This window comes from Callithrix jacchus, chromosome 4 (genome assembly GCF_049354715.1).
Source record: "Callithrix jacchus isolate 240 chromosome 4, calJac240_pri, whole genome shotgun sequence".
In the NCBI taxonomy this organism is placed as follows: domain Eukaryota; kingdom Metazoa; phylum Chordata; class Mammalia; order Primates; family Cebidae; genus Callithrix; species Callithrix jacchus.
Window position 1 is genome coordinate 101,931,957 of NC_133505.1, and position 18,187 is coordinate 101,950,143.

At 33.0% G+C, this 18,187-nt stretch overlaps 1 pseudogene; it reads right to left on the minus strand.

Annotated features, from left to right (window-relative positions):
• Nucleotides 1–17,390: 17,390 nt before the first annotated feature.
• Nucleotides 17,391–17,766, minus strand: LOC100405344 (small nuclear ribonucleoprotein D2 polypeptide 16.5kDa pseudogene; annotated as a pseudogene).
• Between the last annotated feature and the right edge of the window lie 421 nt (nucleotides 17,767–18,187).

Below are 18,187 nucleotides of genomic sequence, written 5' to 3' on the forward strand. Positions count from 1 at the left end.
ACTGTAAAAATACTTTCTTCGAGCCTCAAGCTTGTCATTTGCCTATATTTATGATGTCTGTTTGATTAAGAGTTTTATGTTTTATGTAGCAAAGTCATTCAATCTATTCTTTACATATTTTACATTTTATATTTTAAAAAGCTATCTCAACCCCTAAGTTTGAAAAATATTTTTTCTATATTTTCTTCTACTACTTTCATAAATATTTCTATCTTAATCTATTGGTACTTTTTATACAGCATGAGGTAGCTATTGAAATCAAATTTTGTTTTAAAATAGATGTTCAATTCCAATTTATTAAAAGCTTGCTTTGACTTTCCCTACTAATTTTAAATACAACCCATTTTATATTATAAATTCCCACATAGAAATGGAGCTATTTCTATTTTCCCTATTAAATGGACTTGATGTATTTTTGAAACAATACTGTGATATTTTAGAACTATGATGTATTGAAGTATACACATTAAAGAAAAAATATTCCCCTACCACCTAAGAAATGAGGTCTAAACTTTAGGAGCAGAGATTTCAGATCCATTTCTGGCAGCAATACTTCCTGCCTGCTGGCATATTGGTTGAACTACCTCCCATTCCTTATCTGTAAAACTTGCATGACTATAGAATTATTAGTAGTACTAGAGAAATATTAGAATTATAAGATTATTTTTAGAATTGTTATAAATGACTTAGGTGTATAAAGTTCTTAGATCTGTATCCACTATAAATATTTTATAAGTGTATCCTATTATTATAAACACTTTTATATTTTCTTTTGAAAAAATAGCTATCTTTTTGCAATATCTGCTTCATATAAATTTTTGCACCAGTCTGCCAATTTTTATAAATATTACCATTTGTACTTTGTTAGGTCAATGGGTACTACATTAATTGTACCTAAAATACTGTTTTGTGCACATTGGTATTATCTAGCAATGGAACCCCATCTTCATATGAAAGTTTGATTAGAGTCTAAAAAGCAAGTCCCTTCAAGGTAGACCTGCAATGGTTAAAGCTGCCAACCCCGACTACAAATAAACAGCTTCTAGGACTCTAAGAAAAATAGTTTGAAAATCCCTGGTTGCAAATGTTTTTTCCTTGTCGCATTTTCTCTCATCACATGCATGTTTATTACAGTGACTGAGTTATTATGTTTTATTGTCTGAGAGAAGGCTGCCATTTGGTGTACGTCAGAAGAAAAACATCCCTAGACAATATTCCAAAATCTGTACTTTCAGGAAAGAAAGCAATAAATGACCAGCATCTTTATCTGCTCAAAAGCTGCATTTACTAAAGAGAAATGACAGATTAATGCACACCATATGAAACAGTTTTTGTTTCACCAAATTTGGTAAATTTATATAAACACTGTAGCATATCATTAGGTGAGATGTTATTATAATCACATACTCATCACTCTGATAGTTAAACTAACCATATTTGTCTTTTTTACAAAATGTACTATTGAGTTTTGTGGTCCAGTAATGCTGTTATTGGTTATCTTCGTGATTTAATATGAACAGCTCCCTAAACCATAAGCAATTTGATCAGCCTTCTGTATTTTTATATTTATGTCATCACTTCTGTTGAGCTAAAAATGCAATTCGCTAGTTATTGTCATAAACATAGTCTGCTGAGTACAAGGAATTATAGTAATGGGCTATATTTTTTCTATTGTTCTACTTTGTCCAACCAAGTGACAGCATGAACTTGCATCTAAAACACAGTGATTGTACACTGCAGTCCAAAACATAGGCTAGTTCTGAAGTATGAGCTAATAGTGCAGACACGGAATAACAGTGAATGGCTCTCTGGGTACCAATGGGTAGGGCAACTTTCCAGTTCATCTGAGAGAAGCACAGTCCAACATTATCACAGCAATGTACCCATCTGTGAGTTTTAGTAGCTTTAAATGAGTGCATTGCAGAGACTGTAGCTAGTTAGCCAGTTACTGAGTGTTGCACACTGCTCTGCCTGTGTAATAATAAAAGACACCACAGATGGGACTATTGTTTTAGGAGGGAGACCAACAGTGAGTATCTGGATGCATTATGTCATCGAAATATACAATGTCACAGAAAAAATAATGATTGACTATCAACAAAGATATATTATGTTGAGGTATTCTAGGCACTTTGAGCCACTTGAAAAAAGGATAAGAATAAATTTAAGTTATTCATTATGCATAGTCTCTAATATGCCTTGTAATTAGTGGGTAGATCATTCTATATGTGACTCATACATATATATTTTAATCTGTAGAGATTAAACTCAATGCTCTTTAGTTGACCTATAAACTATAATTACAAAACTTATTTAAATTATTTGAGCATTGTCTCTGCTCTAACCTAAAAAGGAAAAAAGAAAACCTCCTGCAATTTGTTTATATATCCATGTGACATACAGGTTAAAATGAGTTTTAGAAGTGAAGAAACTTGCCCAGGATTACAACTAGCAGTTTTGGAGCATAACTCAAAATCAGTCTGTCTAATTTCAAAGCCTCTAGCTGAACCACTAAATCATGCCTGTCACATTAAGTGCAATTTTCCCCCACAATCTAATCCTCATACGTTTGTTTGGTTTGAAAATTTGTCTATCTATCTATCTAATCTATCTATCTAGAAAACAGTGTAACCTGTAACAAAGGTTACCATCTTATCTAAAAAGGAGCAATATTCTTAAGTTCCGATTCTCACAGTCCTTATTTCCTTGCTAGAGACAACTGCTTAGTGAACTTGATATATACTCTGCCAAACATTTTTAATTATTTTACTGCATACATATTATATATAAGCCATTAACATTAACTATAAGTTGACCTACAATTGTATCATACTGTGAAATTATTCTTCAAATTCCTTCTCACAATTTCACTTGTAATCTAGTTGATTTATTCTAACAATTGCATCGCAATCAATCACTGTTTATCTTTTCCATATTGATGAATATTTAGACATCAAGCTTTAAATGTTTTTAAATAAATATGCAGCAAACTGTCTTTTGTGTATTTTCTTATATAAATGTGTAAAGTTTTTCTAAGTGTTTCTAAGTTATATACCTTAAAGAATATCAATGGTCAGTGTCCATACTGTCACTGTAAATTATTTGAAATATAATCCCTTTGAAACCTACAATGTACATTTGTCAAATATTATACCAACAGAATATTCTATGAACATCATACAAATAGGCCTATTTTTACATTCTGCCAATACTAAATTATTTTGAAAGAAGTTAATTGTTTAATTGGCAAATATATAAATCTGTAATATATGAATATTTTGAAAGAATAATAAGTGATTATCACTGTCTCAACACCATGTTAATGAGTTAGAACTCTACTGGTCCCTAAGAAGTTGTGAGTTCCTACAAAATTATAATTATCATCCTCTACAGTCAATTTTTGATTCATTATTCTTTTTTCCATATCTATTTAGCTGTCTGAATATCTATGTCTAGTTTTGAAACCCTAAGTAGCAAGCACACAACTAGATGGGAAATAAAAATAGAATGTTGCACTATTAGTGGAAAGCTTTCAGGAAAAGCTCTGCTGAGCAGCAGGATCCCTGAGACTGCACAAGAGCACTTTTAGGTGAAGTTAGTGGGTGCAGATATTAGAATTCTGACAAGTAGGGCTCATGTCACTTAGATCATTTAGCTAGGTTGAAGTGAAAAATAGATACTGAGGAATATCCAAGTATGGTCAGAAGTATGGTGAGAGGAAGTGAGCAGCTCTGCATCTTCTGCTCCTAAGCTCATCATAGCCCAACTTTAGCTCCATGAATTGGTCAAAGCAGAACACTTAAGGAATTCTCAATTAATTCCGGGAATAAAGCATGAAGAGAGAAGCAGTAACTTTATCAGCACATGGTTTAGTTCAGCCAGGTACATGTAAGAATCTGGGGCAGGTGCCACCTAGGAATTCTGCTCTTTGATTAATAATAATGGCACAGAGCAGTGGAGAGGTTGTTGAAAGCAGACTTCAACAAGTTTGTCTCTTGAGCCTATTCCAATCTATTCTAAACCTCAGTTGCCATTGAGGGATCTTTCTTCATAACGTTACCAGGAGGTCTCTTTACTTCTTTCTTGTGGTAAATCTCTTGTTTCAAGTATTCCATTTTGTCCTCTGTCTTGGTTTACTTTGATCTTCTAAAGGGCATCTATTTTTTCTTATCAATACCAACAGAACCCTTGATGTCAGAATTTCAGTCCTATTCTCAAAGACTGGTCTGGTCTCCCATAGAGACCTCCAATCTCCTGCTTGGAAGGTAAGGACCTAGAATTTCAATAGTAGAGAAGAACTGTTATTTTTGAATTAATTAGTCACTATAGGAATCACCATTTAGTCCCTTTGGGGAATATCCTCCCTGTACTTGTTTCTACCAATCCTCTCTATTTTACTCAATTCATAACATAAACTTTTAGATTTCTGTTTGGTTGAGAAAGAGGCAATTGACCAAATGGGAAGGGTTTTTTAGGGAATCTGGAAATAGTAATGCAGGTAAATGGCTTTTAGCCAGTCTTCCTCATGTTAGGCTTCCCCTTCACTTACGATAACGTGATTCTTGATATTTCTGGTAGTTCTTGAGAATTATTCAGTAGACATTGTGCAGCCTTAAGATTTCCTCATGTCAGGATTGGAATGTGGCTTTTTTCTAATGGATATGCCTGTTACTACTTGTGAACCCCAAGTATCTGAGACAGGTCTCAATCAACTTAGAAAGTTGACTTTGCCAAGGTTGAGGACACACTTGTGACATAGCCTTAGGCGATCTGATGACATGTGACCCAGGTGGTCAGGATACAGTTTGATTTCATACATTTTAGGGAGACATAAGGCATCAATCAATGTGTGTAAGATGTACATTGATTTGGTCCAGAATGGCAAGACAACTGGAAGCTGGCTCCAGGCATTTAGATTATGGGTAGAGAAGAGACAAAAAATTGCATTCTTTTTTTTCTTTTTTTTTTTTTAATTTTATATTGTACTTTGGGCTCTGGGGTACATGTGCACATCCTGCATCCTGCAGGATTGTTGCATAGGTACATATATGCCATGGTGGTTTGCTGTCTCCATCCCTCCCTCCATCGCCTACACCAGGCATTTCTCCTGGTGTTATCCCTTCCCATCCTCCCCACACCCCCTGCTCCCACCGTCCCTCCCCTCCCCTCCACCACCCACCTAGAAGTGTTCAACACCCACACAGTGAGTGTTCTTCTTTTCCCTGTGCCCAAGTGTTTTCATTGTTCATCACCCATCTATGAGTGAAAACATGCGGTGTTTTGTTTTCTGTTCTTGTGTCAGTTTGCTGAGAATGATGGTTTCTAGATAGATCCATGTCTCTACAAAGGACACAAACTCATCATTTTTTACAGCTGCCTAGTATTTCATGGTGTCTATGTGTGACTTTTTCTTTTTCCAGTCTATTATTAATGGGCATTTGGGTTGGTTCCAGGTTTTCGCTATTAAACAGCACCTCAACGAACATATGTGTGTATGTGTCTTCATAACAGAACGATTTATAATTCTTTGGGCATATACCCAGTAATGGGATTGCTGGGTCAAATGAAATTTCTATTTCTATATCCTTGAGGAATCATCACACTGTTTTCCATAATGGTTGAACTAATTTACACTCCCACCAATAGTGTAAAAGTGTTCCTTGATCAGCCTTTCACAGAACACACAATTTAAATGTGGAGAAGGATGGTGGAGGAATAGTCACTTATGCCTTAGTCTGACTCAGTGAATCTGTATTTTTCACATGAACAATAGGGCAGAAGAAGCAGTCAGATTTGCATTGTCTCAGATGAACTGAGATAACTTTCACTTTTGTCATCTTTTCCCATATCTGTGAAGATAAGGTATCAATTTACCTTGCCAGGGAGAAATTCAACAGAACTGTGTCAGGGTAAAGATCTTAAGACCCACAAGGAATTTCCTTGTGGGCAAATTGTGAGGGAGGTATGTAAATTTTTTTTGTCTTTGCATCTATCTTACTTAGGAATAGAATGGGAGGCAGGTTTGCCTGAAGCAGCTTCTAGATTGACTTTTCCCTTTGCCTTAGTGATTTTGGGGTTCAGAGATTTAGTCTCCTTCTATAAACTTTTCTGTCCCTTTTCCAGCTTACAAAATGTTATTGCTCTTGCCTTGAGACTGTTTCCCATCCTTGCTGACCCTAAAGTAGGCAATGTGGAGGCTGAGACTAAATCTAAAACAAAATAAATTTTTACTGAAAATGTATGCAGCTCTAAATATTCCCACTTAAGCACTTTTAAAATTCCTTTTATTAACCATTTCCTTCTTGAATACTGTGAAATGGAGTGCACTGTGTGAGGCTGTATGCATTAAAACAAACAAATGCATGAACAAACAAAACTCTTGATGATGGCTTTTGGAATGCTACACATTTATTCAAATGAGACTTAAGTAATTTGAAAATATAGATGTAATTTGTAAGACTCTTAAATGCAAATTAGAGAAAATCACAAAGCTAGAATGGAAGTTGTTTCTGCACACTACCCAAAGCTGGAGGAAAACAGTGTGTGAAATGCTAGCTAGCTTGTGAAAGGCTTATAAAAATGGTGCTATACCATTCTTCAGACTATATGCTGAATGAAAAAAAAAATAGGTAAGAAATAATAAGCAACATAGTCATGAGTCTCCAAAATTAATTATTCAGTGTTTACCCTTTCCATTTTTAGACATTTCTAAGACTATTCAATGTTATGGAGATTGGATATCTCCGAAGCTCATGGCGAGTGGAGAAAGTAGACTATAAAATGCTAAGGACTCAAAACATATGTCTGTGCTTCTCCTTAGCTTTTACGTATCAGTTAAAATATTACTTCTTTATGACCAGCCTATTCGAAGTAGATCTCCCATCCACACATTCACTGTCACTGGCTCTTAGTTCTCTGTTTGTTTCCTGTAAAATGTTAAACAAAATGTGTGATTCTTTTTATTTTTGTTTCTTTTTTCTGTCCTTGTCACTAGACTCTAACATAAAGTCAAAAACCATAACTTTTGTTTCCCATTTTATCTGCAATAAATGAAGTAGTCCTTGACATACAACATATTGGGGAATTTAGCAAGATTTTCTACCTAATCTCCTAGCAGCGTGTAAGCAAAGTCTCAAAGGATTTGTCGGAGTTAGTCTGCGTTGGAGGGCATTTGGGGAAGTCATTTCTGTCAAGCAAAGGAATATGTGAGTTACTGTAAATTATTGAATATAGCTGGAGTGAATACTTCAGTAATACGGATAAAAAGGAACTGGAGAGAAATAACGTTGAGGAGGAAAGCCAAGCAAACTCATGAATTATTGCCCCGTTACAAAGTCTTGAGCACCATTGCAATATTTTAAGCAAGGGAAATATAAGAAAACATTTTCTACTTTAGAAAGATAAATCAGAGAAAAGTTAGTGGGACATGTTTGAATAGAGCAAAGCTACAGTTATAAATAACACTGTTGATATACTAGTTATCCTCTAGAAAAATAAATATTTGAATTTTATATGGAGTTCACACAGAGGAAAGATGAAGAGCTTTCTAAAGATAGAATCAACAGTATTTGGTGATCTACTCAATGTAGTGGGTGAAGGACAGAGAAAAACTAAGTTATTTTTCAAATTTTTGGTTTAGCCTGTTAGGTAGAAAATGCGGCCATATACAAAAAAATGAGGAAAATTTTGGAGTGGGGAGGCCAAGAATATAAGCAGTAATGTCACTTTTATTGTGACATTGTCACTTTTGGCAAAATCTAAGTCTCTAATTGAATAATTGCTTCTATTTTGTGTCACTCTAAAACACTCTTTATTCACCCTAAGTCCATACTAAAGATGACATTACTACTTATGTTCTCACACAACCCCATTCCAAACCTGGATCTCTCATGTGACATTCCTAAATATTTGTTATATATATATTTCTTTTTCTGATTTATTCCTCTGACACTCTGCAATTATGTGGACATTCAGAGACTGAAATAGAAGAATGTTTTAAAAAGATAAGAATCCAGGCTTAAGACTCTCTTAATTATGACTCTTTTGATTAAATATGAGCTCAGCAACTTATGCAGATAAGTACTGTCATTGAAACAGTTATTTAGAAAAGAAAAACACATTTTTGTTACTACCAAAAAAAAGAGTAATCGTTTCTTTATAAACTCTTACTTCACATTAGCTAAATTCAAATAATGATTAATTTCTATAACATGTCTGAATTTTGTGAAGATAATAAAAATGCTAAGGTATCGTTATTTATTTTTATCTAGGCACAATACAAGTAACAATAATAAATCAATTCAAACTTCATGTAGTCACCAGGTATAAAGAAAATGTATACAATACCAATGTTTTAAAATGACTAGATTTAGAGCTACTTACATATAATAGAGGAGAATTTTGCAAACAATTATTTTATATAATAAAGGAGGGTTATTTTTCAGGACATAAATAATTTGACTCAACAAACCATTCTAATTTTTTTTTGAAATTGGCCAATTTTGAATACTAACTTCAAAGCAAACACTCATTATTTTTGTTAATCTAAAAATTGAACAAATTTGTTGATTTGAGAAATAAAAACTGTGTTTACATAGTAGCTGAGGTTGCTATTAAAACCTTAATAGGCTGGATGCTATATTAATTAAAAATGATATATACAATTTTTAAAAATATTAAGAAAGTAAAAGTTTATCTTTTCTTTTAAGCTTGTCATAATACAGGACAGAACATGAAACATAAGGATAGTCAGACAAAGAAATTCAACATAAAAACAGTTTGTTTACATCCTTAGTCTTATTCCGCCATGATGCTTATTAATCCAAAACTAATCTCACCACCAGATTTATTCTTTGTCTAATCTTTTACTTCTTATTTATAACATCTGAAATTTCAGCAACATGAAATTCACATTTTAGTTACAAGTCAGATATATCATTGAAAGAAATGAAATTTTGGTCAAAACATTCCCACTTTTTATTGTTAAACGTCAAATAATTGCAGAATTCTCTTTCTTTTGTATATGTATAATCTAATTATGTTTGAAATGAGTATGTATCTTGCAAAGAAGAAAATAAAGGAAGGTAAAAATAAATTAATGTGAAGAAAAAAAAAAACATAATCTGGGAAAAACCAAAAGAACAAGAACATCTTGGAGCAATGGGTACTTCCTGGTCTGGGGCAAAGAAAGAATTATGTGAAGCTGGAGTATCGTGTTCTACAAGAAATTTTAATTGCCTTCAAAGTTAATAAAGTGACATTAAGACAACAAGCAAATAGATATAAAAAGCCCTCATGGACTAAAGTTGTGACAAGTTGAGTACCAAAAAAAATAATAATTTCAGTGGAATAAAATAACTTTCAAATCTGAAAACAGTGTTTAAAAACAATAAAGCCAGAAAAATCTTACAGAGTAAGATTTGATAAAGCATTTCTTTACTTGGAAATTGGTGGCTAAAGTACAATAAGTAAGCTTTTCTTTTTCTAGTAGGAACTATGTTTTCAAGTAAATAAAGTACTTGAGTAATTGGGGAAAAGTTCTACATTATATAAAAGTAAAGCTTATTTTATAAAATAAATGATAGAGTTGATACAATTGTTTTAAGCTTGTATTCTTCAAGTATTATAAGCTCAAAATATATTAGTAACATTTACAGAATTACAATGCAAATAATTTCAAATCTGAAATCAAAACATTGTAAAACTTTTCTCTGAATAAGAAATACATTGACAGTTATAAAATTGAATGTTGATTCAAGACATTTGAACAGCTAACACACTTAATATAATGAAAATATATAAAAATCTGCACCATGAAATTGCTGAATGCACATTTTGTAACTTACATAATTAATAAAAAACTTAAATTCAAAACAATAAGTTGACAACAAATATAAAGGCATAATTATATCAGCTATTTTCTGGTGACAATGAAATTAAAATACAAATTAATTACCATAAAACATGCATTATTTCAAAACTGATACAAAAGGCATTACGAAAGAAATAAAATTTCTAATATTTGTGCAACTGGAAACTCAGAAGGAAAAAGTACAGGGGAATGTAGCAATTTTTAATGATGTACTAACTAAAAATTTTTCAAAACCGATGAAAGAATTTAAAGCATCAATAACCAAACAAAATAAATTCAAATAAAATCAAATTTTTCACACTATAATCAAACCACTAAAAATTAAAACAAAAAGAAAATCTTAGTAACATTCAGATAAAAAGAAAATATGCAGTAATAATATTTTGGTCAATAACAGTTCCTTAAGATTAAAATGCAGCTGAAACATTCTTCTTGCCTAGTGACATCATAGCCATCTTAACATTGTATTCATGTTGCTGGTGTCCTAAATCTGCATGCCTAGTTAGAAATGTATAATCACTGAGTTAAAGCTTGTAGAAGCTTCATAACCAGAAAAAGTGGAATTCCCATTAGATCTATCAATTTACCTAGCCCTTAAGTTTATTTCAATATATGCAGTCATTTATTAAGTAAAATGGCACACTAACATTTTACACTTTGAAACGTGTAATCAATGGGTTCCCTGATAGTATCAAATAATGTAAAGACAGAACTGTTCCTTAGCATATTTAAGAGTTTATTACTATAGATAACACTCATCTTATTAACACAAATGTGTAGTAATAAGCCAATAGAATTTGAGAGGATGCTTATGGTTTCTTGAGACATAGGTGTAAGATGTATAAGATTATATTTAGTTTCCATACCTGATCCACACAAGTAAATAAATATCTAATTAGCTGTATGTCTGGGAAATGTTAATAGAATCTCTATTCGTGAGGAGATAAAGAAAAGCTCAGCATAATAGATAATATGGACATTTTAAAATAAAATATATGACTGCTAGAAACAGTCATATATCTATGAATAATAAGTAATTCTAGACTAAGCCCACAATATTTTTGATGTGGTAACTAGTCCATTGTTTGGAAGTGTGTGTGTGTGTGTGTGTGTGTGTCTACATACATACATTTATATATACATATGTATTTGATTTACATTATATATACAAAGGGACAACACAGTCAAGTTGATTAGTTATTAAAATAATTAATATAGCACTGTGTTGATACTAATTGTATAGAATATTGTCAAAAGAGTACCAAAATCTTCATATTAAAACATCTATCTTCATAGAGGCCAACTTCCCCCCTCAAATTTGTTCCTCTTCTCAGTGGCAGAGCTGTGTGGCATGGAGCTCAAAGTAAGCTCTGCCACTATTCAACCACATTTGCAATTTCACTCTCCTGCTCACTAGCTATGTGACCTTGGAAAATTATTTCCCATGTTCTACAGTTCCTTATCTGTAAAAAGGAAATAATATTATTTTGTAGCATTGTTTTAGAATTAAATGAGTTAATTGCATTAAGGATATTTGGAATCTCAGTACTTTAAGAGGCCAAGGTGGGAGGATCCTTTGAGGCCAAGAAGAATTCAAGAGCATCCTGGACAATATAGGGGACCCTGTTTCTGCAAAATACTAAAAAACTTAGCTGTACATGATGGTGAACAGGATAGCTACTCAGGAGTCTAACTTGGGAGGATCATTTGAGCCCAGGAGTTCCAGTTTACAGGGAGCTATGATAGCACCATTGCACTCCAGCATGGGCAGTAGAGTGAGACTCTCTTTAAAAAAAAGTATTTGTAGCAGAGCTTGAGCATGACAAAAACTAAGCACTATGTAATATTAAAATTATAATAAGCATTTATTATATTCCCTATCTTGGCTAATAGCACTGTCATCAACTCAGTTGCACAAGCTGAAAATCTGAGGATCAGCTTTAAATTCCACCTTTTCATCACATATGTGACATAAATAATTTGTAGACCATATGCCTGGTGTAATCTTTAATGTTTGATCTTTAATTTATGTCTTCATTTCTCACTTGGACAATTAAATCTGTCTCATAAGTCTCTCTAACCTCATCTACTCACACTCAGATTTGATTTCTATGTCATTTACTATACCTTTTTTCTGATATCCAAATCTAATCATGCTGCTTCCTTCTTGTAAGGCTTAAAAGTTTCCAAGATAAAGTTCAAATTTCTCATCATTACACATCAAATTGAATATAAAAAGTCACTGTTCCCTGAACCTGTTCTGCGTCTCTACACCTTACTACTCTAAAATATTTTCTCTCCATCTCCCGCTTGGGGTGCCTTTCCCTCCCTTCTCTGCTTAATCATGATGCCCTTTTCTTCTCATCTTGCATTAGTCAACCTCTCTCTTTCACCTTTTAGCACAATTATTTCTTAATATCAAGGTCACCAATAACAACAGTTAACATCAACATACAGTTATGTGTCACAGGCTATTACACAGATAGATAATATCTCTTTTACTTCTCAAAACAATTTCATAATATGGATAATGATATTATCCTTATTTAACAGATGAGGAAACTGAAATCAAAGACACACTTGTCCAAGACCACCTGGCTGATGAGATATGGAGCAGACTTTGAATCCATACATTATTATTTGAGAGCTAAATTTCTGAAATACTAAATAGTATTGTCACCTCAATTACATCACCTGTATAGCAGTGCATATCATACTGTCATAAAAATCAACCTCTCTCTTTCTTCTGAAGTGCATTGTCTCTGTATTGGAACCTCCAGGGTATATTCAGTAATGTGAATACAAAATCCATAATTATTGATAAAAGAACAAACAAATAAAGTGATAAATGAACAAGATAAATAAAGCAAATAGCCAGTTTTTAGTAGATTACCTTTCCCACCCTATAGAAATCATGCTTTTTCATTTCTATGATTACCACTTATTTATGGTTTTCTTTCAACCTCATTACAGGAAAAACATAACAAAATTCAATTTAAAAGTTACTGCTACAGGTGAATTAATAGTTGTCCAAATCTATACAACTACAAGTAAATCAGGCCATTAGAGAATGATACTTGCCATTGTAAACAGTGCTGCAGTGAACGTGACAGTACAGATAGCTCTTTGGTACTGATTTCAACTTCTTTGGACATATATCCAGAAGTGGAATTTTACCATTATTATTTGTCAATTAAAATTACAATTAAGTCTTTAAAGTCTGATCTCTTTTCCCAAGGTTGTTAGATATAGCAACTGTAATAAAAAAAATCAGTATAAGTGAAAATGTTGTAATATTCCAAAGTCAAGAAAAAAAGTGTATATATTTACACAGTAGAGTATAGCCCCAGTACAGTTTAAAAAGCATCTCATAGATATAAGACCGAATGGTCCCATTCAGCTGAAATACGTAATCTGATTCCTGCCTAGATTTCTGAAATATTCCTCCTGGGCCAGTGAGACCAGCCATGTCAGAGGTTTTCCAAAAATTTAGATTTAGATTTAGATTACAATATGCATCTTTCTTAATTTAGCCTCTACTTTTTCCAGGATTTCAAACTCATTTTTTAAATGTCATTGCTTTTTAAAAGTGACTACCTGAAATTGAAATCATACCATGAGGTTTTAGCTTCTATTTATTTATTTATTTAACGTCCAACCTTTTTTGTAGAAAGGAAAGATATAAAATGTTTTATATGCTTTCTATTTTAGCTTAAATTAAGGTACTTTGGTGTCTAATTTTTATAATTTTCGAACATAAGGGGATTTTTTTGTCTTCTTGTTATTAACTTTTAATATAATTGTGTGGTATCAAAGAAATGTAATTATTTGCTGTTGATCAAATTTTTCTTTTCTTTTTCTTAAATTATAATTTAAGTTCTGGAGTACATGTGCAGAATGCGCAGGTTAGTTACACAGGTGCCATGGTGGTTTGCTGCATCCATCCCCCCAACATCTACATTAGGTTTTTCTCCTAATGTTAGCCCTCCCCAATTCCCCCACCCCCACTATCCCTCCTTTAACCTTCCTAACCCCCAGCAGGCCCTAGTGTGTGATGTTCCCCTCCTTGTATCCACGTGTTCTCGTTGTTCAACACCCACTTATGAGTAAGAACATGCAGTGTTTGGTTTTCTGCTCTTGTATCAGTTTGCTGAGAATGATGGTTCCCAGATTCATCCATGTCCCTGCAAAGGACATGAACCCATCCTTTTTTATTGCTGCATAGTATTCCATGGTGTATTTTTTATTGCTACATAGTATTCCATGGTGCCACACTTTCTTTATCCAGTCTATCATTGATGGACATTTGGGTTTGTTCCAAGTCTTTGCTATTGTAAACAGTGCCACAATAAACATAAGTGCACATGTGTCTTTATAGATGAATGTTTTATAATCCTTTGGGTATATACCCAATAATAGGATTGCTAGGTCAAATGGTGTCTATTTCTAGATCCTTGAGGAATCGCCACACTGCTTCCACAATGGTTGAACTAATTTATACTCACATCAAAAGTGTAAAAGTGTTCCTGTTTCTCCACATCCTCTCCAGCATCTGTTGTCTCCTAACTTTTTAATGATTGCCATTGCAACTAGCATGAGATGGTATCACAATGTGGTTTTGATTTGCATTTCTCTGATGACCGGTGATGCTGAGCTTTCCTTCATGTTTGTTGGCTGCATAAATGTCTTCTTTTGAAAAGTGTCTGTTTATATCCTTCCCCCACTTTTTAATGGGGTTGTTTGGTTTTTTTTTCTTGCAAATTTGTTTAAGTTCTTTGTAGATTTGGGTTATTAGACCTTTGTCAGAGAATTTTTTCCCATTCTGTTGGTTGCTGGTTCACTCTAATGATAGTTTATTTTGCTGTGCAGAAGCTCTTATACTTAATTGGATCCTATTTGTCTATTTTGACTTTTGTTGCCATTGCTTTTGGTGTTTTAGTCATGAAGTCCTTTCCTATGCCTATGTCCTGAATGGTATTGCCTAGGTTTTCTTCTAGGGTTTTTATGGTGTTAGGATTTATGTTTAAATCTTTAATCTATCTGGAGTTAATTTTTGTATAAGGTATAAGGAAGGGATGCAGTTTCAGGTTTCTGCATATGGCTAGCCAGTTTACCCAACACCATTTCTTAAACAGGGAATCCTTTCCCCATTGCTTGTTTTTGTCAGGCTTGCATTTTAGTATAATTTTAAAATAAAATTTTGATATGGAAAATTTCATTACATCATTTTTGATAAAACTTAAATTCTAGGAATCTATTGTAAGAAAACAATGGAGAACATACACAAAGATTTGTCATAAGAACTTTCTATATATTTTCTTTATAAACAGAAAAGTGTCCAGAAAAATACGCTCATGTGAGTTATTAAAAAGTACAGAATAAATCACTGTAGTTAAAAATCATGATTCAAAGAAATTTAATAACATGGAAAGACATTTAAAAATTAAGTGAAAAGAAAATACTAAAATGAATATATTTAGTATGTTTTCATTCTGTTAGTATATATAAAAGACAAAACTCTGAAATGCTACAATTGTTGTATAATAATGCTGAGAATGATTTACATTTATTTTATCTATCTGTATTTTTTAAGTTTCTAATATTATTACTTTTGTTTTTTAAAAAAATTGCTTTTTAAAAGCTATATTAATGTAAACAATACACAGAACTAAAATTTTAAAGTTCTATTCGGTCTACTCTGAGTGTTAAGATGACACTAATGCAAATAGAAAGTTTAATGGGGCCTTGAGGAGGGATAGTTAAAATTTTGTTCAAAATATGTCAACAATTGCTGATATGTTTCACATACACACACATAAAGTTTCTACTACTGTTGCTGAAAGTTCTTTAGATTGGCTGCCTATACCCAGCATCATCTACTCAGACTCAGAAGTTTCTTCTACCTGTCTAGAATCGCATCAAGATTATCTAAAATCTTTAAAACAGAAGTGGACTTCTATTATTAATTCATATTCTCAAGGGATCATTAATTGATGTTACATCACAAACATTTAACACAACAATGGAAAATTTTCACAAAATTCTATAAAAGTGGTATGCTGTGGGAAGCTAATAAAAACTTTTTGGCATCTTTTCTTATGTTTATTAATCTTTCCTTTGCACATCATTACTCTACTATAGACTGAATGAATTTGGAATTTATTTAGTTTAGCCATTTTACTTGTAAGTCAGAAAAATTAAAAATATAGATAATAAATTATTCTTACTGGCTAATCAGTCTATATGATAAAATATAGACACATCCTGATTTATAAAATACTGTTTATTTGATCCATAATAAAATACTTAAAATACTCTAAATAAAATGAAAGTTTAGTCCTTAAAGGACTTCAAACCTGAAGATTGCTAAAATTTTAAAATCTCAGTGAAGAGTTTTTAAAATCTGAAATAGAATAAAGAGGTAGATTAGATGTGGGGGAAATCAGGTATCCTATAACATTATGTTTGGAGTTAAATTTTTTTTGAGTAAATAAATAAATTATTTAAATTTTGCAATAAAATGAAAATGATTGACAAAATAATATACTTTTCATTTATAATTAAATATTCAAAATAATCATATAATTCAGTTTTTTTTAAGTGTGTTGTGTGTGCATGTGTGTGTGTGTGTGTTGGCAGAGACTTTGGGAAGTGTGTGCAGAGATGCATATATAGTTATCAGATCATCTTGAGCAATGAAATCATTGGTGATTTTCTTTTCTTTTCTATATTAATCTACTTTTAAACTAATTTTATTATAATTAAAATTATTTTTATGTAAGTTAGTCTAATTACTAGCTTTACACTGAAATCCTAGAACTATTAATTCTCTCTTTACAAAACATAAAGATAATTCCTTAAGCAGACAGGGTCAGCAAAGCATTTAGAGTCAGTAATGTTTTTTTAGTATCAACTATCTACTTAAAATGAATGTTATGCCTTACAAGTATCATCAAGTATTTATTTCTTTTATTTAGAGAGGCCTTGAAAGAGCATGTATTACTTGGTATAACTTTGGTAAAATAATGCCATAGGCAAAGAAATGATAAAGGGTATAAACATTAGAAATGAAAAGATAAATATCATTATTGCAAATATAATTCTCTATATAAAAAGCATACAAAAAAACTGAAAAACTCTTGAAACTAGAATACTGTTCAGTAGATGGCTAGTTAAAAATATAACAACAATCGCTTTTAAAATAACCAGTAAGAAACAAACACTTGAGACAAATCTCATTGGAGAATTATTTTATTTTATTCTGTTCTATTTTTTGAGACAGCATTCTATTCTGTAGCCCAGGCTGGAGTGCAGTGGCATGATTACTGCTCACTGTAGCCTCAACCTCACAAGGCTCAATGGATCCTCCTGCCTCAGCCTCCCAAGTAGCTGGGAGTACAAGGGCACACCACAATGCCCAGATAAATTTTGTATCTTTTTCTCCTTTTTTTAGAAAAAAAAAAAAAAGAAGAGAGAGCTTTTTTATTCTCAACATCAGTGGCACCTGTCTTCATAGGATAGAGGAGTGAGTTCTGTTGATGAATAGGTGGCCCCTACTGGCCAACAATGAGCAGGTTCCACAGGACTGCAATGACCGAGGCCCCACACAGGAATATCTTGGAGAAGTAGTGGTCTTTGTTGACTGGCTTGGACTTCTTGCTCTTGGGTACCTCAGTCCACATCTCCTTCATGTTCTCCAGTACCATGTTGCAGTACCTATGGAAGGCTTTCACGTGGCCCAGGAGTTTCTTATTGTTAAGGCAGTTGATGAGCACTTGGGTATTGTTTTTGATGGACTGCGTGAGCACAGGTGGACCTGTGTTAAATTCCTCCTCCTCTCGCTTCTGCAGCTCCTCTGAGGTCATCTCACTCTTGGGCTTGTTGAGGAGGCTCATAATGGTTACTACGCTCTCAGTTCACTCCCGTTTCCTCTGTGTTGCTTATTTAGAGGTCGGGTTTTGCCTTGTTGCCCAGGCTGGTCTTGAACTCCTGAGTTCATGAGATCCACTGCCTCAATCTCCCAAAGTGCGGGGGTTACAGATGAGAGCCACTGCTCACAGCAGGCAAATATTTTAAATAGGTTCACTCAATTCTTATTTCAATAACTCCTAATTTGCCTTCCTATGTGCCAAAAAGGCTTAAAATCTAATGCAAACTTTTATGCTCCTTATTGTGTGATATCAGCAATGTAAGTATGTAATTTAGTTTCTAAAAATCATATGCATGTATGCAAGATTTAGATGCAAAATGAGTGCTGTGAGATGCTCTCTTCCTGCAGGGATGTCACATATTCTGGCAAGCATGGAGATAGAGGCA